Source organism: Mobula hypostoma, chromosome 5 (genome assembly GCF_963921235.1).
Source record: "Mobula hypostoma chromosome 5, sMobHyp1.1, whole genome shotgun sequence".
Lineage (NCBI taxonomy): Eukaryota > Metazoa > Chordata > Chondrichthyes > Myliobatiformes > Myliobatidae > Mobula > Mobula hypostoma.
In genome coordinates this window covers 55,517,350-55,542,081 of record NC_086101.1, presented here as the reverse complement: position 1 = coordinate 55,542,081, position 24,732 = coordinate 55,517,350, and the positions used below count along the sequence as shown (strand labels likewise).

Below are 24,732 nucleotides of genomic sequence, written 5' to 3'. Positions count from 1 at the left end.
TTACTGGTAGTGTACTCAGCCCGTGCAATGCTCGTAGATTTCTCCCCAGTACAGCATCGTACAAGACCCCAGGGTAAATCTGAAGGCAAGTAATTGCTGAGTGCCTATCGGAAGTGATCCTTTGAGATGTTGAAAGAATAACTGATTTATCTGGTGATGCAATTACTATAAAACTATTGTGTTTGTAACTCTGAAGCATAAAAATAATCAAAATAAATACATAGATCCAGAAGAAAAACTCATTTTTACTCTAAAGCGAGGTGCTTATATATGACATGGTGGTGTGATGACATATGCAACTCACATATTTTCACATACAGGTCGTGATCAATTTCTTGAACAACAAATCTTCTTGATCCAACCAGTATCTTTACAATATTATGCAAATATTCCCTGCTTAGCTATAACTCCTATTCAATATAGAATGCATCTCAACTAATATACATATGTTAGTGAGAGTGGATATCTGACAATTGGAAAACAATGCTGGAGAGGTAGTAATGGGGGACAACAAAATGGCATACAAGCTGAATAAGTACTGTGCATCAGTCTTCACTGTAGAGGACACGAGCAGTATGGTGGAAATTCAAGGTATCAGAGGTCATGAAGGATGCGAAGTTACCATAACTAGAGAGAAGTTTCTTGGGAAACTGAAAGGTCTGAAGGTAGATAAGTCACCTGGACCAGATGGTGTACACCCTAGAGCTCTGAAGGGGGTGGCTGAAGAGATCTTGGAGGTATTAGTAATGATCATCCAAGAATCACTAGATTAAGTTCCAAAAGACCAGAAAATTGCAAATGACACTCCACTCTTCAAGAAGGGAGAGGCAGAAGAAAAGGAACAGTTAGTCTGACCTCAGTGCTTTGGAATATGTTGCAAACAATTATTAAGGATGAGTTCTCAGGATACTTGGAGGCACATTATAAAATAGTCCATAGTCAGCTGGTTTCTTCAAGGGAAATTCTTGTCTTACAAATCCATTGGAATACCTTGAAGAAATAACAAACAGGATAGACGAAGGAGAATCGGTTGATGTTGTGTACTTCAGCTTCTAGAATTCCTTTGACAAGATGACACACATGAGGCTGCTTAGGAAGCTGTGAGCCCATGGTATTACAGGAAATATTCTAGCATGGATAAAACAGTGGCTGACCGGCAGGAGGCAAAGTCTGTTAAGGGAGCCTGTTCTGGCTGGCTACTGGAAACTAGTGATGTTCCACAGGGGTGTGTTTTGGGACCGATTCTTTTTAAGTTATAAGTCAATGATTTGGATGATGGAATTGATAGCTTGGTTGAAAGTTTACAGAGGATATGGAAATAGGTGGAGGGGCATGCAGTTTTAAGGAAGTAGAGAGGCTATGGAAGGACTTAGGTTAAGAGAATGAGCAAAGAAATGACAGATGAAATACAATGTTGAGAAGTGTATGGTCATGAACTTTAATAGAAGAAATGAAAGGGTTGATTTTTTTCTAAATGGAGAAAAAATACAAAAAAAGTAGTGTGTGAAAGGACTTGGGAGTCCTTGTGCAGGATTCCCTAAAGGTTAATTTGCACGTTGAATCTGTGGTAAGAAAGGCAAATGCAATTTTACCATTCATTTCAGGAGGCCTAGAATATAAATGCAAGGATTTAATGTTGAAACTTTATAAATCACTGGTGAGGCCTCACTTGGAGTATTATGAACAAGTTTGGGCCCCTGTGCTGATGTGCTGAAACTGGAGAGGGTTCAAAAGAGGTTAAATAAAATTATTCCAGGATTCAATGGCGTTTGATGTCTCTGAGCTTGTATTCAGAATTCAGAAGAATGAGGGGGAACCTATCAAATGGTCTAAGGCCTTGATGGAATGGATGTGGAGGGGATGTTTGCTATGGTGAGGGTGTCTAAGACCAGAGGACGCAGCTTCAGAATAGAGGGCTGTCCATTTAGAACAGGGATGAGGAGGGATTTTTTTAGCCGGAGAGTGGAGAATCTGTGAAATTCTTTATCACAGGTAGCTGTGAAGGCCAAATTTTTACGTATATTTAAGGGGGAGGTTGATAGATTCTTGATTGGTCAGGGCACGAAGAGCTACCGTGAGAGAGCAGGAGACTGGGGCTGAGAGGAAAATTCGATCAACCATGATGAAATGGCAGAGCAGATATAATGGGCCAAATAACATAATTCTGCTCCTGTATCTTATGGTGTTATATATGTAAGTATACAGTACACTATATAATATAGCAACCATATAAATATCCACAGCATAGTAAATTGTCCCATTTAGTACTCTGCCTGACAGATGAGACTTCTGGCAGCAAAACAAACTCAGGTTCTGGGGCGTCCTTCATGCTGGTTGTAGGAGCTGACTCTGGGACTGCAGGAAGTGGTTCTAACAGCTCTGGACATCTTTCTTCTGGACGTGTTGGCATACTGAACAGTGCTACGGCAAGCTTCACTGGATGATGCGGATCATAATATGTGATTACAGAGTCTGACATCGACATTTCCTTTAGCTTTTGGAAAGACGCCTCACACTGCTGTGTGCATTCCCATTTCTTCCTGATCAGTAGTAATGAGTTCAAGGGGTAGAGCACAGTAGCCAGGTTGGTCAGGAACCTGGTATAGAAATTTACAAATCTTATAAATGACTGCAACTGTGACACGTCCTTTGGACTTGGGACATCAACCACTGCTTGAATTTTCTCAGCACACTTGTGTAATCCCTGTGCATCCAAAAAATTGAAATGCAGGTCTCCTTTAATTAACCCTCTTTCATTTCTCCAGCTGTCAATGGTAAAGAGTTACTCTAATGGTAGAAAACTTAAAAAAATAAACACTTTGTCCTTAGTTAGGCAATAGTGATCAAGAGTCCCTAAGTTCCTGATAATGCATTAAAGTCAAGGTTAGGGCTGCTGGGACAGAAAGCAGAGCAAAAGAACAGCAAAGAGATTGTACGTACTAACATAAATTCAAAAGCAGCAAGGTTTCTGCAAGTGTTGGAAAACAAAGGAGTAGACAGCATTCTCTCAATTATCTGAAATAGCAATGTAATTGTATTACCCGCTGTCAGAGCCCTGTTGGCAGCTGATGGAGTAACATAGTTTCAGATTGCTCCTACCCTGTTTACTTAATTGTCTCCTACCAGTCTTTTTTTTTGAAACCTTATTATAATACTTTAATACTGTCTTACTATGGCTGGGAAAAGAACAAAAACTTCCGCAAAAGAAAGAGAAACAGAAGATAAATCCCCAGTCACTTTGGATTCAATCAATGACTTCCTTAAAAGGCAAAAATTGGAATTTTCTGAGGTATTTCAATGACTTAACAGTAAATTGGGTACAATTCAACAAACTTTATCTGAGCATGAGAACCGAATTCAGGAAAATATTACAAAGCTTGTGACGCTTGAAGAGGATGTTGACGATACAATTAAACTCTGCAAAGAGTTATCTTTATCCAATGATAAAATGATGAAAAGGATCATCAGTCTCAAAAATAGTAAAACAACTTGTGAATTCTGGGTCTTGTAGATTCAATTGAAGGCACTGGCCCTACAAAGTTTTTTGCAAACTTTCTGAAACAGCTATTCCCTGCTTTATTCACTTCTGAGCCAAAGCTCGATTGCCGTTGTCGGCAAGACCCAGGCCGGTCATTCTAAGCTTTCATGAATTTCGTATTAAGGACCTTTTAATTCTCCATACCCGTCGACAAGGAATAATCGATTTCCAAAGATACAAGGTTAGATTTGTGGAGGATTATTCGCCTGAGGTTATGGCTGATTGCATGAAGTATAAAGAAGTTATGTCGGAATTTTACGATAAAGGGTATAAACCATCCCTTTAGTTTCCCGCCCGTCTAGGTATTGTTTTGAAGAACAGATTGCAAAACAGAATAAAGTCGGTTGAAGAAGCGAAAGAGTTTCTGAAGGATGAAGGCTAAAACTGTTTTATCTCTTATTTGATCAATTTTTTCTTCTGTTAATATGAATTTGAAATAAGGTTTCATTAAGCTTACGTTTTGGCTGTTCATATATTGTCTTCTGTTATTTTTTTGGTACTTTTTTATTATATCCATTTTTGAGGCTTTATTTTAATATAGCTTTCTTTGAATTTATTTAAACTGATCCTTTCATATTTTTGAATACTGAGTTATTTTTCCTTTTATGTTGTGTCTTGGTAGGGACATAATGACCTTGTAGGACTGGAGTTTTTTGTCAACAGGATTTTTTGGGGAGTGAACTTAGTTCTTAGCTCGCTGACTGCCTATTGGTCAGCTTTCTCGCTTTGGGTGGGGGAGGGGGTAGGGCCTATTTTTCTCTGGGAGCTGTGTTGGGTTGAACATATGATTGCTTGTTTGAATACCTTACCTTACGGTTTGCTTTCTAGTTTTAATAACTTATGGCCAGATCTTGATTAGTATTTAAAATGGTTTGAAATATTAACTTATTTAGTTTGAATGTGAAAGGGCTGAATCACCCCATCAAAAAGAACACAGTGTTTGCTTATATTAAAAAATTTTAAACACCCATTATTTTCTTACAAGAAATACACATATGCAGCTGTGATAGCTTATGTTATTTTTACTCGGTGGAAGGATATACAATTTCATTCTTCATTTAATGAAAAATCACATGGAGTTTTGATTTTTGTAGATATTACAGTTTCCTTTGTTCAGCATAAAGTTGTTTTGAACCCTAATAGTTGATTTGTTATTGTAACTGGGAATTTAGACAGTAAATTGATTGTTTTTGCTGAGGTATATGCCCCAAAATTGACGATCCAGGATTTTTTGAACGTCTATTTCCATTTTTGCCAGATTTGTGTACTTACTCTCTTGCAATGGAAGGTGATTTTAATTGCTGGTTAGATCCAGTATTAGATCGTTCATCTATCAAACCAGCCATATTTAATAAATCAGCTTTGTTTATCCAATCCTTTCTAACTAAATCTGGTATAGTTGATGCTTGGCGTTTTCTTCATCCAACGGACAGAGAGTATTCTTTTTTCTCTCATGTTCTTCATTCTTATAACCAGGATTGATTTTTTTTTTATTGGTAGTCAAATGATTCCATTAGTTTGATCGATTGAATATAAAGAGATTGCTATTTCTGACCACTCTCCTATACTTCTATCTTAAAATTTTCCTGGTCCTATCCCTATGAGTAGATTTTGGTGATTTAATTTAACTCTGTTATCCGATGAGGACTTTTACAAATTTATGGAGATTCAAATTACTCCTTTTTTTGAAGAAAATACATTGGAAGAGACGTCTAGTCTTATTATATGGGATACTTTTAAAGCATACGTCCGGGGTCAAGTTATCTCTTATACTGTAAAGATCATTATAAAAGGTAACAAAGAGAGAAATGAACTAGCCAATCAGTTAAAACAACTGGACCATAAATATGCTTCGGTACCCGATCCTGATACATATAAGAGACGTAATGAAACTAAAACTAAATATGATCTTCTTTTAACGTATCCAATTGAAAGCCAACTTTTAAAAGATGGAAGTCAATTTTATATTCTCGGAGATAAAACTGGTAAGCTACTGGCTAATCAATTGAAGCCATTTATAGCCAAGTGACAAATTAAAGAAATACATAAAATTAATGGGGACATGCCAACTGACCACCTTGAAATTAATGACACTTTTAGGGAATTTTATTCTAAATTGTATAGTTCTGATTCTGTTAATGAGAATATTGCAACGAATAATTTTTAGATCAATTAAATATTCCTAATCTTTCGTTATATGATCGTAAGCAATTGGATCAACCCATTTCTCAGGAAGAAATTGCTCAGGCTATTCGAGAATTGCATTCTGGGAAATCCCCAGGACCCGATGGATTCTCTGGAGGGAATAAGGCTTTTTCCTCCTTGCTTATACCACACTTATGTTCTACCCTTACAGATTCCTTTAAGGTAGGGAGATTACCATAGTCTTTTTACGAAGCTTCCATTTCGCTCATTTTCAAAAAGAGTAAGAATCCTACTGAATGCTCTTCGTATAGACCTATCTCTTTACTTAATTTTGGTAATAAAATTTTATCTAAAGTAGGCTCATAGACTTGAAAATATTATATCTTCTATAGTTTTGGATGGTCAGACAAGATATATTAAAAATTGATATTCCCATTTTAATATATGGCATTTGTTAAATGGTATGTACTCTCCTTCTAAGGAAATATCAGAATGTGGATATCTTTGGATACGGAGAAGGTTTTTGACAGAGTTGAATGGAACTATCTATTTACATCCTGAGAATAATTTAATTTTGGACCTAATTTTATTCATTGGATTAAATTACTTTATCTATCTCCCTCCGCTCAGGTTCTTACTAATTTTCAGAATTCTAAACCATTTAAACTCTAACGTTGAACGAGACAAGGTTGCCCTTTGAGCCCTCTGCTTTTTGATTTGGTATTTGAACCCTTAGCAATTGCTTTTCAAGGGTCTAAAGAGATCACTGGTATTTTAAGGAGAGGTTCTATTCATAAAGTGTCGCTCTATGCTGATGACTTATTGCTTTTTATATCTAATGTTACAACCTCCTTACCATTTGTGTTCCGTTTACTGACTAATTTTAGTCAGTTTTCAGGATATAAATTAAATTTACAGAAGAGTGAACTGTTTCCTTTAAACAATTTAATACCAACTGATATTAACCTACCTTTTAAAATTTTAAGAAAACAATTTACGTATTTAGGAGTAACAATTACTAAGAATTATAAAGATATTTTTGAGGAAATTTTTTTAAGTTTATTGAATTATGTTAAAAGCACTTTCTAATTGGTCACCTCTCTCTTTATCACTGATTGGCAGAATCAATTCTATGAAAATGAATATCTTACCTAAATTTATATACCTTTTTCAAGCCGTGCCTGTTTCTATTCCTAAATCTTTGTTTCACTCTTTGGATTCAATTCTTTCTTCCTATATATGAAAGAATAAAAAACCTTGTAAAAATAAAGCTCACCTTCAAAAAACCAAACAGAACAGAGGATTTGCCTTACCCAATTTTAGGTTATATTATTGAGCAGTTAATATACAAAATATTACATTCTGGATATATTATATTAACCATGAGAATTGCCCTACATATGTTTCTTTGGAAATCAACTCTGTTATAAAATTTTCCATTATTTCTTTACCTGGATCCTCGCTTCCTTTATCTTTAAATAGACTAATTGACATTGTGGTGGTTAAACATATATTGAGGATTTGCTACAGTTTAGAAAATATTTTGGTTTCTTGAGATTCTCCTTCTGAAGATCCATATTTTCTAATTGTTTTTTTAAACCATCTTTAACTGATTTATCTTTTAAAGAATGGGATAGATTGGGTATTAAACGATTTCAGGATTTGTTTGATGGAGGGAATCTCTCTTCTTTTGTGCAACTTTCAGAGAAATTTAACCTTTCCAACACTCACTTTTTTCAATACTTACAGATTGGAGATTTTTTAAGATCTCAATTACATACATATCCTACAAGTCCAGATTAGAATATAATAGATATAATTTTTAACCTGAAACCCTTTGATAACGGTTCAATATCTCACATTTATGGTCTACTGTTGGGATTGAAAAAGGCATCTTTAGATAAAATTAAAGGAGATTGGGAAAAGGATTTACAGATTTTCATATCTGAAGAGAGCTGGAAGATTATTTTAAAATTGATTAATTCTTCATCATTATGTGCTCATCATTCTTTATTACAATTCAAAGTGGTACATAGAGTTCATAACTCTAAAGACAAGCTCTCCCGTTTCTACGCAGATATTTCCCCTTACTGTAATAGATGTACTAATGGAGTGGCCATACTAATTCATATGTTTTGGACATGTCCGAGCCTTGAAAAATTCTGGAAAGATGTATTTCAAACTTTTTCTGCATGTTTCAGTGTCAGCTTTAAGCCCAATCCTTTGACTGCCTTGTTTGGTATTGTTGAGGATAGTACTACAAAATTGAAGCCATCTAATTTGCGGGTATTGGCCTTTATGTCTCTTATGGCCAGGAGGGCAATCTTGCTCAAGTGGAAAGAGGCCGCCCAGCCCACTCATGTTCAATGGCTATCTGATGTTATGTTGTGCCTTGATCTACAGAAGGTTTATTGTTTGATTTCTGATTCTAAACATGATTTTCTAATGTTATGGGGACCCTTTCTGAATTATTTTCACAAACTTTGAACTGTTATTAAAGTATGGATCTGAGCCATTATTATTATAATATCATATGGTAAGGTATTTTTATTTTTTCTTCTTTTTTTTAACAACTAGCTCATTTTTATGGTGGGAGTAGATCTTTTTTTAAATAAAATACAATTATTTTATTTTATTTCATTTCATAATTCAGTCTTTTTTTCTACGTGATTGATTTGGAACATGGGTTACTGTGATCATATTACTGTGATTTAAATGTAATGTAATTTGTATTATTTACTTGTATCCTTTTGAATTTTGTATTTGTAGTCATGTAATTTATATAATATCAATAAAAATATTGAATGTATTACCTGCTGCCAATGCCAAACCAAATTTCCTCAGAGTTCATACATTAAATGTTAATAGTAGACGGCCTGTGTAATTAACATAGTGTGGGAAAGGAGGAAACTCTGCATTTTTTCTAATCATTAATCACAGAAAGAAGTGTTCACCACACCATTTCTTATGCTAATCCAACATAGGTAGAAATATGTCCTTTGTTTTCCATGATAAATGCTCAGGTCTGTAACTGGTGTGCCTTCTGCCAGACAAGTTTGCAAATGTAATTACCATTTCTCTCTGTTACCTTGAAAATAAAGGTCCAGATTTCTGAAAAGAAAGTGAATAAGCCTACAAATTACATAATCCATCTTGTATGCAGAAAGTTATAATCAAAATTATCTATTCAATGCCAGAAGAAATTAGTTCCTCCTTCATCCAGTTAACTTATCCATTTTGTCGACTATTTTGATATCCTTAACATAAATCTTGCAATCAAGCTTTGAGGCAGGGAAATTCTACATCTGTATAGTTTCAGGAAGCCATGTAATTCTTATCCTATTAAAACAATGCAAAAGTCCTAGTCTTATGAAGTTTCTGTCATTGTCAGTTGGTATAGATTCAAGATTCAAAGACTCAAAGCAGAGTTATTATCAAAGTATCTATGCACTATACAACCCTGAGATTCGTCTTCCCACGGACAGCAACAAAACAAAGAAAACGATGGATCCCATATCTTCGTCCTTTTTGGGCTACAGAATCAGGACTCTGCAGTACATCATGACAAACTTTCATTACTCTCAATCTCCGGCCTCTATCATTCTACCCAGGATGTTGCCTGGATTGGGGAGCATGCCTTATGAGAACAGTTTGAGTGAAATTGGCCTTTTCTCCTTGGAGCGACGGAGGATGAGAGGTGACGTGATAGAGGTATATAAGATGATGAGAGGCATTGATTGTGTGGATAGTCAGAGGCTTTTTCCCAGGGCTGAAATGGTTGCCACAAGAGGACACAGGTTTAAGGTGCTGGGGAGTAGGTACAGAGGAGATGTCAGGGGTAAGATTTTTACTCAGAGAGTGGTGAGTGCGTGGAATGGGCTGCTGGCAACAGTGGTGGAGGCGGATACGATAGGGTCTTTTAAGAGACTTTTAGATAGGCATATGGAGCTTAGTAAAATAGAGGGTTATAGGTAAGCCTAGTAATTTCTAAGGTTGGGACATGTTCAGCACAACTCTGTGGGTCAAAGAGCCTGTATTGTGCTGTAGGTTTTCTATGTTTCTATGAATTCAGTCATTAATCACTTGTTTGTATGTTTCCCATTAACACAGCAGTTTATTTAGTGTTGTAGCCCTTGAAAAAGTAGACTGGATTAACCTAATTTCTTTAAATTAGAACTTCCAATCATCCAATTCACATACAAGAGCTTAATACATTCGCTATATACCACTGTCAGCATTATTTTGGTGCAGCTCTTAATGATTAGTAGTAAAAGACAGAGAGAATCTTCACTGAAAACAACTTCTGTTAAAAGTTCTGTTATAGAAGACTTAATTCCTAATGAACTTGTTGTTCCTGTGAAGTTTGACACCAATGTACCAACAATCAGTTGGTTATACATTTTAGTGTACATCCTTACAGAAGGGGAGCACAGTGGTTAAATTTGCGGAGAGGCTGTGACCCACACTCAATATTGAACCTGAGTGCTATCTGTGTGCAGTTCGCACATCCTCCCTTCGGCCAGCATATTTCCTTTGGCTACTCTGGTTTCCTCCCATGCATGTATTTATGCATATAATTAAGTAATTAGCACAAAAACAGAGCAAAAATAAAGAGTATAATTGGCCCCTGTAAGTTACCCTGAGTGTGTAGATGTGTGGAGAACAAAATAGTATCACTGTAAGATTAGTGTAAATGGGAGATTGATGCTTGCCAGGGCCAATTTCCACATTGTATTGCTCTTGGACTGTAAGCTGTTTTGATCCTATTGGTAAAGGGCACCTGGTTTTAAAAAAAAACAGATTTCCTGCTCTCCTCCACAGCTGCATCCACAGAAAACAAATTCTCTGTGGATGAATTTTAGTTTCAAACCCACACCAAACCCTCTTGCCAGACAGATGTGGCCTTTGCCACAGGGGAGTCATAGAATGATCAAAAGACTGAATCAAGCTAAAAAAAAATCATCACCAATGCTGAAAGTCTGAAATAAAAGCAGAAAATGCTGGAAACACTCTGTGGTCAAGCAGCAAATGAGAGAAACAGAGGTAATGTTTTAGGTGGCATCTTCGTATATCCCCTTCATTCATCCCTCCTGATTAGTTGGTCCTCATCCAATCAAGTTTCCGCTGTGCATCATGTTAACAAATTTCAACAAAGATGAAGGTTTCACTCTGAGCAAGAACTGGAATTCAATTGGAAACCTGATTGGATGAGGGCTAACTGATCAGGAGGGATGAACGACAGGGGTATATATACTGTATATATACCATTGAATTAGACATGCCCAGGCATCATCCCTGCTGAAGATGGCAGAGTTTGTCATTGAAATGTCGGTTAAAAAAGATACCTGTACCCAGCTGGAAGCCCGAGAAGAGTTTATTCATCAAATACTCCAGGAAAGCTCTAGAAACTTTTTCCATCACTAATACTGTTCCTGCCACTGCTCAACATTGGAATTCCCTTTGAACAATAATCTGCCTAACCTCTGTGCCTCCCTACGTATTTTCAAAGCTGCTTCCTCACGATTAGGAACTCCAGTCTCTCATCTCCTCTTTTGGTGATCTTTCCATCATGAACTGAAGTTCCTTTCTATCCTCTTCATCCATCACCTGTCCTCTTGGATTCTGTTAGAGAATCAATAATCAACAGTGTGAAAGATTGATGTAATAATCATTACTTTAATCAATGGAAGCATGACATCTCCCCTTCAAATGTACATTTATTTGTGTACAAGGACTTTGCTATAAATTACAAACTGTGGATCATGTTATGGGTACTTAAGTTTATATTCTCATTTAATTCTGGGGTAGGAGGACCCGTCTAGAAATTCATTTGTGCAAGTATGATTAAAAAGCAGAGTTGAAAATCATGTTAGCATGGCATAAAGTAATTTTATGTACAGTTCCATTTTGTATGGTTATTATCATGGGAGATCTTTTGTGCTTTTTCAGTTTCAAACCAGCCAAAAAAAAACATCAAAGGTAATGCAATGACTTTTTTTCTTAAGTAGGTTTATCTTTAAAACATCAAGTGTTCTGCATTCACAGAAAACCAGCTTTCACTCATGGTTAGTCAGAAACATGAAGTGGTGATGCAGTCAATTTCCTCTACCTTGCACAGCAGCCATTCAGCAAACTGAAAATAGAAGACTGTAAATAGAATCATTACTGTTCTCAGTCTGAACTAAACATTTCGAAAATATAAGCTTCATGAGTCTCACCAATTACATGAATGCATCACCTCATTTTACACCCTTCTTTGATTTTTTAATCAAGCGTTTGCTGCATTGAGATTTAGTCTGAGAGACACAATGTGTCATGAGATTCCCAGGAAGTTCTTCCTATTTGAAAGCCCTTGTAGATACTCTTCAAATATGCTACAGGAGAGTACTTGCAGTCAGAACAGTTCAATACGACAACAATACAAATCGGATGACAGTTCAATGAGGTTATAAGGGCACATCTCTTTTGATTCACGGGAGTATTTTGTTTGTTGTTGCAAGTGCTCATCATTTCTTTGGATCAAGACAGTCTCAGTAGTCTTATCTTCCATTTGAACTTACAAAGACCTTTCTAACGATGCAACATGATTTGCATTTCAATATATTCAATTGCAGACCTAACTTCAAGGATATGAATCAATTCTCAGGTTATAGTGTTCTGCAAAAGAAGCACCACTGTTGTTGGTCAAATCAAAGCTGGTGATGAATCAACAAATAGGAATGAGATTGAAAATCTGTTTGAATGTTGCACAACAACATCTCACTCAGGGTCAACAGTTGATTGTTGACTGGACGGGGAAGAAAGTGGAGGTCTATGAGTCAGTGTTCACGAGGGAAATCTGAGGTGGAGAAGGTCAGTAACTTTAAATTCCTTGGAGTTATCATATCAGAGGATCTGTCCTGGGACCAGAGTCCCATCACAAAGAACACATGCAGCACCTCTACTTTCTTAGAAGTTTGTGTAGATTCAGCACTTCACCAAAAACTTTGGCAAACTTTTATGAATGCATAGTGGAGAGTATACTAACTAATTACACCATGGCTTTGCATAGAAACACCAATGCTCAGAAATGGAAAGTCTACAGAAAGTTGAGGATGTAGCCCAGTCCATCACAGGCAAAACCATCCTCACCATTGAGTACCTTTACATGGAACACTGTCACAAAAAAACAGTGTCTATCATCGAGGACCCCCACCATCCAGGACATAGTACAGGAGCTTTATGTCCCACACCACCTAGTTCAGGAACAGTTATTATCCTACACTCAGCAGGCTTCTGAACCCGTGTGGATAATTTCACCCAACTCAACTCTAAACTGAACATTCAGACTCATTTTCAAGGACTCTATGGTTTATGTTCTCAGTATTATTTAAATCTTATTTCCAGATTTTTCTTCTTTTGCACATTGGTTGTTTGTCAGTCTTTGTTTATGTATAGTTTTTTCATAAATTCTATTGTATTTCTTTATTTTCCTGTAAATGCATGCAAGAAAATGAATCTCAAGGTAATATATGGTGACATGTATGTACTTTGATAATAAACTTACTTTTATTTTGACTCTGATCATCTTATTATTGTGCAAAAATGAAGTCTTCAGGCAGAGATATCTATTCCACCCTTCTGTGATACTTCAAACACAATGACTTCTTCAGGACAGACAGCTATTAAGCATGAGGCATGGCAAGATATTCAATGTCCTTATATTTCCAAAAGTGTTTTTTCAATCTTTATCTTCAGGCTCTGTCTATGAGATTGCACTTGTCATTGCCTCACTCTCTGTATTACCAATACTGTCTCTATAGTTAGTTGATATCATAATCCTTTAACTCCAACATTTTGATGCTAAAATATAAGCATCAAAAATAAAAGACTGGAAAAAAAGAACAGAATGAAAGAAGAATTCAAGGTATCAAGTGGCATCCGCGGAGGCAAAAGGTGTAAGTTGATATTTCAAGTTAAGACCCTGCATGAGGATTGATTCCTGCTTAATTCTTGGGTGGAATGTTCTGCCTCCACAGATGCTGCTTGACATTATGAGTTCTTCCAGCGTACATATCCCAGTGTCTGTAATCTCTTTTTTTGTCTTCAGAAGCAGAAGCCTACCCCAGACAGTATTGACTGGCAACTGGATATTAATTTATTATTGTGTTGCGATACAGTGAAAAGTTTTACTTTGCATGACAACCCTATAGATCATTTCAAAACATCAGTCATCAGACACTACTAGGGAAAGGCAACAATAGAATGTTAGAGTTACAGAGAACAGTTGTTGTACAGGTAGATATTAAGATGTATTGGCACAACAGGGTAGTTTGTGAGGTCAAAATACTTTATTGTTCCAAGAGATCGATACACTAGCTTTATGACATAATATTTTTCTGAGACTGTACCCCAGATTATGCCATAGCACCCAGATCTACATCAGATGGCATCCTCCACTAACTGATTTGAAGAATGGATCAGCTTCACACAAAGAAATTTTATTCCCTAGCACCAGATGACCTCAAGCAAATAATGTCAGATTGGGAAGATACACCGATACACCTTGTCTATTCTTGTGAGGTTATGGCACTTCAATAGTACAGGCAATCTGCGAGTGCAAATGATGTCAAGGTGACACTTACTCAAGGCAAAGTCGGGGTGAGTTTGAGGCACATTCGAGGCAAATTCTGGGTGAATAGAGTAGAGTAGAGGAAAGACAGATTCAAGGCTCATCCACCTAAACCAAAAACAAGGTTTGATTGGTCTAAGCACCAGACTGATTTGAAAAGATCGGGTACAGGCCAAAACATGGCGGCGGGGTCTAGGCCCAGACTGCATCGATGCGACAGGTCACGGTTCCTAGTGTGAGAAATGATTAGATGTTTGAATAATTTAAATGCCTGGGCAGATGAATTGAAAAGGCAGAGGTGAGAGTCGAGCCAGTGAAGTCCGGAAGGTAAACAGTTTGGCATCTAACTCTATAACATCTCTGAATAAAGGGCAAAGTTTTTATTGTGGTAGAGAACAAAATTATGATAATAAGTCAGGATGCAGAAAGTCAGTTTGTTTTAATTGTGGCACTAAGGGATATTTGTTAGAATTTGCTTGAAACAAGAACAGGTCCAGCAAATTTTAGCATTCAGCATTCGACACATAAACTGGGAGAAGAAAGTGGTGATATAGATACTATAGCTGGTGTTAAATCACACACTAAATCAGCTGGCTAGTGAAGTTTTCCAGAAAGAAAGTGAGTGCCAATAAAAATTGAGGGACTGATTGTGCAATATTGTAGATAAGTAGAGTGAAAAAGCCAAGGGTCATTCATCTCCTTTTATTTCCACACAGGGAGCAGCATCTAGGTGTCGGGAGCTCATATATTTAGAGTGAGATATGTTGAAAGTGAAGCACATCTTCTTCTGATTGTTCCAAGGTAAGAATCAAATTTGATTGGAACTTGCTAAAGATAAAATTAGAATGGGAAACAATCTAAAGCAGGAAGGAACAATCTGTATCAACTCTCTTTATCAAGTCAATAGATTATAGTATTTGAAGAAGAACAGCAGTTGGTATTGTTGAGTTGGTTGAATATTCTGATTAGTTTGCATTGATTGTTTCCAAAGTGAAGAATAAAGGCATCATAGGGATCTGTGGAGATGTTAAGATAACACTCATCACAGTAACAATGGTAGACAAACACCTCTTACCTTTACGATAATCTGTGCAGTGAAGAGGAGGGCAAAAATTCATGGTTCAAAGATCAAAGAAATTTTTTATAAACGTACATATATGTTGCCTCATGTTATCTTGAGGTTCATTTTATTTTAGGCATTTACAGGAAAGAGCAACACAATAGAATTTATGAAAATACCATGCTTGAACAAATATTGACAAAAAACAAATGTGCAAAAGAAGACAAATGTATGCAAATAGAAGCAAGTAATACGGAGAACATGGTTTGTAAGGAGTTGTTGAAAGTGAGTCTGCAAGTCTTACAAAATCACAAACTGAGCTAGAAGTTTCAAAATGCACTCAAAGGTAAATTCTCATCTTGAAATATCATAATTGCTTTGTAATTAGTGGCATCCGTTAGTCTCACAAGACCATGGATCTGCGCCTGGAAGGTCTTGCTTCTCCTCTCCAGGGCGCAAGCCTGGGCAAGGTTGTATGGAAGACCAGCAGTTGCCCATGCAGCAAGTCTCCCCTCTCCATGACACCGATGTTGTCCAAGGGAAGGGCAAGGGCCGATACAGCTTGGCACCAGTGTCATCGCAGGAGTTGCCAGAATGAGGTTGAAGACAATGTCGGTATGCCTTAGGGACTCCAGCTCCGGATTTATCCTCACGGTTTATTCCCGAAGCCTTTCCCATGAGTGGGTATGTCTGCAAGACAGCGGAGGTTTGAAATCAGAGTTTTCCCTCTCTTAGATGGACTGCCTTCCCAGGCTGATGAGCTCCATTTACCTGAAGCACTGGTTTTAAGGCACCAGGACCCGCCTTCGCCCCTTCTCCTGTCAGTAGAAACAGTTCCGCTGGGCTTAGGTGCTAAGCCACATGAGAAGGCCTGGAGTTGGACTTGTTTGTCAGAGGCTATTTGAGGTGCATGCTGTGAGGAGCACTTTTAGGTAGTTGGAGCTTGTAACTAGTATTTCAGTAATAATTGAGTAATATTCTAAAAATATTGTTTGATTAAGTATTCTTTGTTGTTTAATTAATTCATTATGGGTTATTGAATGCCTACTTGAGATTTATCAACTATTACAGAGATTTTCTGTCATTTTTAAGCAAAGTCTTAGGACTCTATTCAGATTGCTGAATGACAAATCAACGAAGAATTGGACCAAAGAAAAGAACTAATCAGAGGGTTGAAACAGTAACTGTAGAAATCACAATGGATCCTTCTTCATTCTTATCTGCCATTATTCTCTCCACTGCCTTGGTGCAGATTTGCCACACTGTGGGGATGAAAGACTGTATGTTTTTACATTAAGTTTTCCTTTCAAAGCATACTCATTTCTGGACAACTAATATTTAGCTGTCATCTGCAGAATAGAAAAGTTACGTGACTGGAATTTTAGGACTCTGATGGGCCACAGTTCCATGCAGGATATTTTTGTTTAACTCCTGAAGTCATCAGTCAAAATGAAGACACAAGCATGAATGCTTTTAATGCAAAGACCATGGTCTAGAGTGCAAGATTGGACTATACCGTCAAAGAGAGAATGTGTTGAACTAGCTACCAGTTGATGGACCTCCATGTGAGACACCAACGCTATTGGAGAATATAACACTACTGGATTCTTTCTCATCACAATATAACTGCTTGCTACTTTGCTGACCTTATCTACCACTGAATATTCAAATGTAGCTTACATGATGGGAAGATGACACATGGTTACAGTACATCTAAATAGATCGATATCCCTTGAGAACAAAGATTAGAAGGATTTTTTTTTAGCCGGGGGTAGTGAATCCATGGAATTCATTGCCACAGATGGATATGGAGGTCAAGTCATTGGGTATATTTAAAGCAGAGGTTGATAGGTTATTGATTCACAAGTGTATCAAATGTTTCAAGGATCAGTTAGGAGAATGGGGTTCTGAGAGATAATAAATCAGCCATAATAAAAGAGCAGAGCAGACTCAATGGACAAATGGCTTAATTCTGCTCCAATGTTTTATGGTGTTAATTCAGAGCAAGCAAATTGTCAGAGGTTTTGCCTTGCTGGTGGGAATAAATAAAGCACTTGGAGGATCCTGGATGTGGTTCAAGAGCATCATAAGAATGCATTCTTCTCAGTCCCTGACCCTAAAGGAACATTCACGGATACAGACTGATTCTGAGATAAAATGCTTGCAGTTGTAGTAATGTCATGCTCTCATGGATATATTTACATCTCAATCAACAGTTTCAGGCATGAGAATGGTCTTTAGTATTCATGGATTCCAGATTTACTCAAGATAGACAAGGCAAACAACTCTGCTAGTGGTAAATCCTTCAGAAGGAATAGTGTTAAGAATGCTCAATGAGCTCATGCCAACCAGGCTCAAATGGTTTGATAAAAAGGACAGCTCAAACTGTCAAGTGAGGACTGAAAAAGATGAAAGATATAAAATTGAGAAAAGAACGCATGCTTAAAATGTTGCTGCCATAATTCAACCACAGGAGAATCACCTGGTCTGTTCCTGATGGAGAGATCAAGCAAAGCACGTTTAGATTTTGTGACGCCAGTGCTTAGGCTTTTTGTCTGTTTACAGCAGGAGAAAAATAAAGAGCAATGAGGCAAAAGATTGTGATCACCATTTCAAAGTAGGTGAGGCTTTGCTACTGTAACTAATGTAGAGAAGGAGGACACATCTCAAACAAAATGTGTTAACTAATGATGATGTTCAGACTTAACTATATTGTTCAGTGAGCAAGGAATCTACCAGATTGGTTGATCCATAAATGTTGGTGTAAGAACTTATAATAACTTTAAATGTGGTTATAAGAACTTGGTTGCACGGTACTTAACTGACTGTTCTGTGTTTGTGCATGTTTATCCAAAGTTAGATTACTCGTATAATGTATGCCCAAAAGTTGAGTGCACATCCAAATATTATTGCAACTTAATTTAAATATTGCAATAAAGCTGCCATCTGCTTCATCCTTCATCCAAAAGGCTTCTGCCTGGATCGAGTTCTATGCCAGAAGTATGCACTGTATGAAAATTTGTGAAGAATCCAAAGAGATGGATCTCCAAAACATTTTTCAATCAAGATGCCCTTTTGATAAAACTCAGGTGTTAACAACTGAAAGGTTTAACCATCACAATATTTTTCAGTATAAAGTTTTCTGACATTTTGTTGAATATTTTTCCACTGTCAACTCACTGCTTCTGCATCAGTGGTTGATTTTTACACCCAAGTGATGGTGGCACATTACAGTTGGAATAAAGGTGATTAAAATTTGATTGAAGGAGAAGGATCTGATCACAGCTTTCTTGTCATTCTTCCGGAAAAATATTGATTTACTTAATTAATTCAATCAATATCATTTAATGTTCAGATACATTGTATTTCCTCAGGCAAGATCCAATTAGCAGGATTGTGATGTAGCTACCTCCGCCTACATCAGAAAGATATAATGCTCCATTCATTACAACTAAAGTGACAACAGTTCTTGTACTCTGCGGTGAGTTTAGCATTAAGCAAGGGTGCAACACCAGGGCAACAGGTATCAGTTGCCTGAGTACCATTGCACCTAATACTGTATATCCAGACAGATTTTTCACAAGTTGCATTATATCCCACATTGCTGAAGGTTTTAACATGCATAAAATCAATTCAATAATTGTGCTACCATTTTGGAGCACAACATTCCTGCTGATAATATCTCTGTGACCTGCCAGGGTAAACAAACATTAAGCTGCTTGAGGACATCAGCAGTGTTCACAGGTATCATCAATCACCTATTTGTAGCTTAGGTACAAGCTGATTTCTTCAGGATGTTGATCTAATTCCACAATTACTTGGCACTTTGTATAAAGTTTCAAACTGCAAATGCCTACAGGGAAGGCCATGCAAGGTGCAGAAGGACGTTCAGTTGTTTTTTTATGGGTTCTTTTTTTGCAAGCAATTTGCTCTTGAAATAAGTGCAACAGGGATTTGGATTTGATGGGAAGTGATGCAATTGCCTATTTAAAATCACCTAGCAGAACGAAAGTGTACCTTTGCAAATGTATCGTTCTTTTCTGCCATGCTAAGGGAGAATGAACAGAAGAACTACAAAGTTACACAAGTTACTGAGTGGATAAGGCAATGTGTGCAAAGTGATTCATCAGGAAGGACAGTTTGTGAAGAATCTGTATTTCAATAGAAAATCTGCCAGCTGACACAGCTACAGACTGTGTTGCAAGTTGCTATCAGGGTAGCCAGAAAAGTGAATTTTTGTTCATCAGGGTCCTTCCCAGGCCAAAGCTGGAGATAACAGCAGAGTCTAACAGTTTGCCAAGAGAAATCATTGATACTATTGATTTTAAAAGACCTGATCCTTGCTAGAAAAGTGCAGGCACACAGCAAACCTTTTGTTTTGGCTTCCTCTGCAGTCCAATGACAACACGCACAAAGCCGTGCAGTTGGTGCCTTTCAAATCCACTCTGCACTGGCACTTTAAGAGGCTTCACTCCCCCAGTGGACACCTGTCGTGTGACCGCAGGCGAGTCTGACACCAAGAGTTTATTACAGTTAATAATCACCATATTTCTTTATACCCTGCCCATATGAAACTCCATGCTGACAAAAAAAGTTATGGAATAACTTCAGCTCTAAAAATTCCTTTTTGTTATATCATTTGTGCTGAAATGTGGGGAAACTTCCCCACTTCAAAAGCATCCAAGGAAAGCAGTTAGACAAATGAAAAGTTAATTAGTTTTAGTGATGATAAATATGGGCCAGGGCTCTGAGAGTATTGCCTAACTTTTCAGTAAGGTAGCGCCATTGGGAACTGTCACGTTCCGGCTGAGAATACAAACAGAAGTGCCTGTTAATGTCTTTTCTGACTAAACTGTACCCTTGACAATGCAACACTCCAATAAATGCTGCATTTAAAATGTTCTTGAATTCAAAGCATCAGAGTCAGAACTGAGAATACCTCAGCAAGGTATGATTGAAATGCTGTGATAAAGGGTCATGAAACTCTTGGCTGCACTTTAGTGTTCAGTCTGTTTGTTGTTCTATTCTACATAGAAGTTCCTTCAGTTTAAATGTTTCAGAAAGTTAATCCATTTTGCATGGATTATTTTTCAGCAGTTGCTTCCTCGTATAGAGCAACTTGATGGAATCAGAGGATGAAATTACTCACATTTTTGAGTAAGATATCACAGAAAATACTTAGTAATAGATATGCTGTCTCAATTGGTAGCTCCAGCACACAAAGTTCATTGCTGTTATCAGGAAGAGATTGGCAATATAACTTTATTTGCGAATTAGCACATTTTTGTTAGATTATGATAAACAACTGGCAAAATGTGCATTTCAGCAATGAAGCAACCTTGAGATATATTTTGTAGCAGGCACTTACAGCAAAATAAAGAAATGAAAAATAAATTCTGAAAGAAGTAAAAGCAAAGACCCACAAACAACCATATTAGATTGTATAAGTGTATTTAGAGGGTGATCATCAATTTAAAGTTGAAAGAATAATCATTTAGTTAGTGACGCTTGATATTTTAAGGAAGATCGCTTCAGCCTTTGATGAACCATCTATATGAAAGATGTCATCCTACCAGTACTGAATTTCTCCTTCTGCATTACAATTGAATTCCTTTCGGTTATATGCTGAATTCTTTGGTGAATCTGGCCTCTAAAAGGAACACAGCTGTACCAGATTCTGCCTGCTCACCTTGACTTGTATGCTTCTATGTCCAGAAGTTACAGAATAATTAATGACATTTGAGAAACAGATGTAAAAGACTGCCAATGCTGAGATCTGAGCAAAAAATTCTGATGTGGCATTTCAAACCAAACTTTCGACAAGTCCTTTCCACCCCACTGATGCTGAATGACCTAGTAGCTCCTCCATCATGTTGTTTGTGATATGAGAGACGTCAAGGATCCAGTTGCAGAGGGAGGTACAGACACCTAGGTTCTGTAGCTTTTCGATCAGGATTGTAGGAATGATGATGTACAATGCTGAGCTATAGTCAATAATGCCAAGGCTGCGTGGAGAACCTTTGAGATAGCATCTGCTGTAGACCAATTGTGGTGATAGGCAAATTGCAGTGGCTCCATATCCTTCCTGAGATAGGTGTTGAATCTGTTAATACATTGAGGAGCTACCCAGCCATCTTTTCTTTCCCTTTGTTCTTTGGAAAATACGTTAAAGATTTCCACGCTCAAATTAACTGTGTTTATTCAAAATTTTGTAGTTCCTTCTGAAGGTTCTGAAGGAAAAAATGTAACCAAGGACTTATGTTTTGGCTTGACTGTCTTTTTAGTTTGTGTTTTTTTTTATTTGCTTCTATGGAATTGATTTTAGAGAGGAATTCAGATCGCACACTGGACATGTGGAATCCAGGTTAAGATGCTGGAAATCAGTGCATCTCTAATCAGGATGTGATCTGTCCACATTACAGGGGGATTGCGGGTATGGGGAAATTGCTCACTGGTGGATAGTTACAGTAATTTGATATTTTGGAAGATTGCAAGATTTGGGGCGGCAAACCTAAAAGTTGTTGTTTTTGCAAACAAAACTGCTTTGTGTTTAAATACCCAATGATTAAGTAGGACGGATTCTGCATATGCTTGTGTGTCTCCATAGGTTGCAGAATGACAAAGTGCTGGAAGCTGATGGAAGTGGGGATGATGATACCTGCTGTGTGAGATCCAACAACATATTCTTGCAAATGGTGTGTAAATATGCAAATCGCACAAATATTTTGGATTGCTGGTTATGTGTGAAGATTACAACTCAAGTTGTGGAAGAGGTACCACTAGTACCAATTCTGTTTGATTGAAAGGAACAGGTCTGTTGAGGAACTTCTTTGGCTTCTCTGGCTTTCGTATTCTGATTTGGGGGAAGTGTGAGGAGGGTAGCCCATTCAAACCAACCTCGTTCCATGGTATGCAAACAGTCCTGAAGAACTTGAGCTTTCGTAACACCCTGTGGAGTAAGTGCCCAAAGGGCTTGTATTTTCCTGCTTATGATTTATCTAATCCGAAGGTCACAACTCTGAAAATTATTTCCCCAAACAACAAGAAAGGGAAAAGGAAGGTTGATGTTGGCGATACGGTGAGCACAGGTCCAATCAGTTAGTGGGATATAGTGAGTGCGAGCAAGAATTACATCCTGGTGTTAGAGCATATTCTGCTCTAAGGGTGTACAGCAAAATGTTAACTTCAGCACCTGAAGCCACCAACCTTCAGATCTGAATATGGACTTGTAGTTTAAATTTAAAATGCAGCTCTGGACAATGGGTTCCTAATCACCATGAAGCACAGTTAATTAGAAAACCATACTAAACTTTAGGTTTTATTATTGGGCAGTTAATATACGTAATCTTACATTTTGGTTATATTACATTAAACGTGAGGATTGTCCGATGTGGGTTCCTTTAGAAGCTAACTCTGTGTTATATCGTGGATGAAATCACTGGAGAGACAGTCACTGGTAGATACAAAGCAGCTTCTTTATTCACACAACAGGCAGGCATCATATGAACGGAGACGCTTTCTGCAGAAAGGTCTGCTAGCTCAATGTGGGCTCGATATTTATATGCTAAACACAAAGGCAATCGCTACTTAAAAAGTTACAGACAATGCTTCCTTTTGAGGCTACATACAAAAATCACACCATCTTTCCTTCCGACGCCAACATGTCTGGGTTGGTATCCACAGCCTTTAGGATTTACTTGGCATTTTACGGGCTAACATAGAAGAAAATTAATATTTATAATGTATAGATAATATTGTCTTTGAAACTACAGCATTTGGTCAAACTACAGCGCCAGAAGCATCTGGTATTCACACCTTTTTAGGAAGCGCATTGTTGTGGACTCAATCCACAGTACTTTGTCAAATAGAAGTCTGGTGGTCAAAGTCATTTAAGTGTAAACAAATCATCTACCCAAAAAAAACCCATTCTAACACTCTGTTAATAAATTTTCCATTATTTATTTTCTTGGATCCTCACTTCCTTTATCCCTGAGTAAGTTAACTGACAATTTGGGAGTTAAACATGCGATGAGAATTTGGGTACAATTCCGAAAATACTTTGGCTTATTGAGATATTCGCTTTCAAGTCCCATTTTTTCGATGTGGTTTTTAAAAAATGGGATAGATTAGGTATTAAATGTTTCCGGACTTGTTTGTGGAGGGAAGTCTCCTTTTGCTTGGGCAACTGTCAGCTAAATATAGCTTACCCAAAACTCACTTTTTTCGATACCTACAAATCAGAGACTTTTTACGGTCTCAAATATGTACATTTCCTAAAAATCCTGATAAGAGCCTACTAGATGTAATTTTTAATTTGAATTTTTTTTTTATAATGGATCTATATCTAATATTTATAATATGTTGCTGGGAATGAGAAGTGCTTCTTTAGATAAAATTAAAAATCTTTGGGAACAAGACTTACAGACTTCAATTTCTGAGGAAACTTGCAATGAAATTTTTAAATTGTTTAACACTTCATCGTTATGCGCTCACCACTCTCTCCTACAATTTAAAGTGGTCCATAGGACCCACACGACCAAGGATAAGTTGTCTTGCTTTTATTTGGATATATCTCCTTATTGTGATAAATGAAATAATGGAGAAGCTTCACTCATTCATATGTTTTGGATATGCCCAAGTCTTGAAAAATATTGGAAAGAAGTATTTCAAACCTTCTCAGTACTTTTTAAAGTAAATTTTAAGCCTAATCCTTTGACCACTTTATTTGGTATTGTTGGAGGAAAGGATATTATTTTGGTGAAATCTAATTTTCACATTTTGGCTTTTATTTCTCTTAAGCTCTTGCTTAAATGGAAAGAAGCAGTCCCGCCCACTCAAGTTCAATGGCTGCGTGGTGTCATGTCATGATTAAATGTAGAGAAGATTCGGTGTTCAGTTTCTGAATCTAATCAAGACTTTCAAACATTGTGGAGACCTTTTCTGAACTATTTTCAAAACCTTTGATTTGCCGTTAAAGCACAGATGATGGCTAATAATATACTTTTTTTTCTTTTTTCTTTCTTACTAACCAGCTTCAGTCTTGGTTGTGGGTTAGATTTTTTTTCCATATGATAAATTTACTACATTTCAATATTATGAATTAATCAATTTGTATGAATATAGAGTAAGGAGTTTGTATGTGCGATTCAGTATAATATATCTGATATATTTTTTTCTTGAACTCTGTATTCTCCTATGTAGAAAATTAATAAAAATATTGAAAAGAAAACCAGGCAATGCTGATTTAATATCTAATTGGGTGTCTGGAAGGTGGGTGCAAAGAAGGAGCTGTGAAAGTTATACAAAACTTAAAGGGAAGCGTTGTCGATAATTTGTAACTTTAGAACTGTCCTTTGATCTTTATCATACAATCACGTA

General features: G+C 37.1%; 1 long non-coding RNA gene across 1 annotated transcript; it reads left to right on the top strand.

The window, feature by feature from the left end:
* Positions 1-15,028: 15,028 nt before the first annotated feature.
* LOC134346208 (uncharacterized) lies at positions 15,029-24,409 on the top strand. Its single transcript, XR_010017865.1, has 3 exons — positions 15,029-15,095; positions 21,962-22,049; positions 24,154-24,409. It is a non-coding gene; the product is annotated as an uncharacterized LOC134346208 (long non-coding RNA).
* The last annotated feature ends 323 nt before the right edge of the window (positions 24,410-24,732 follow it).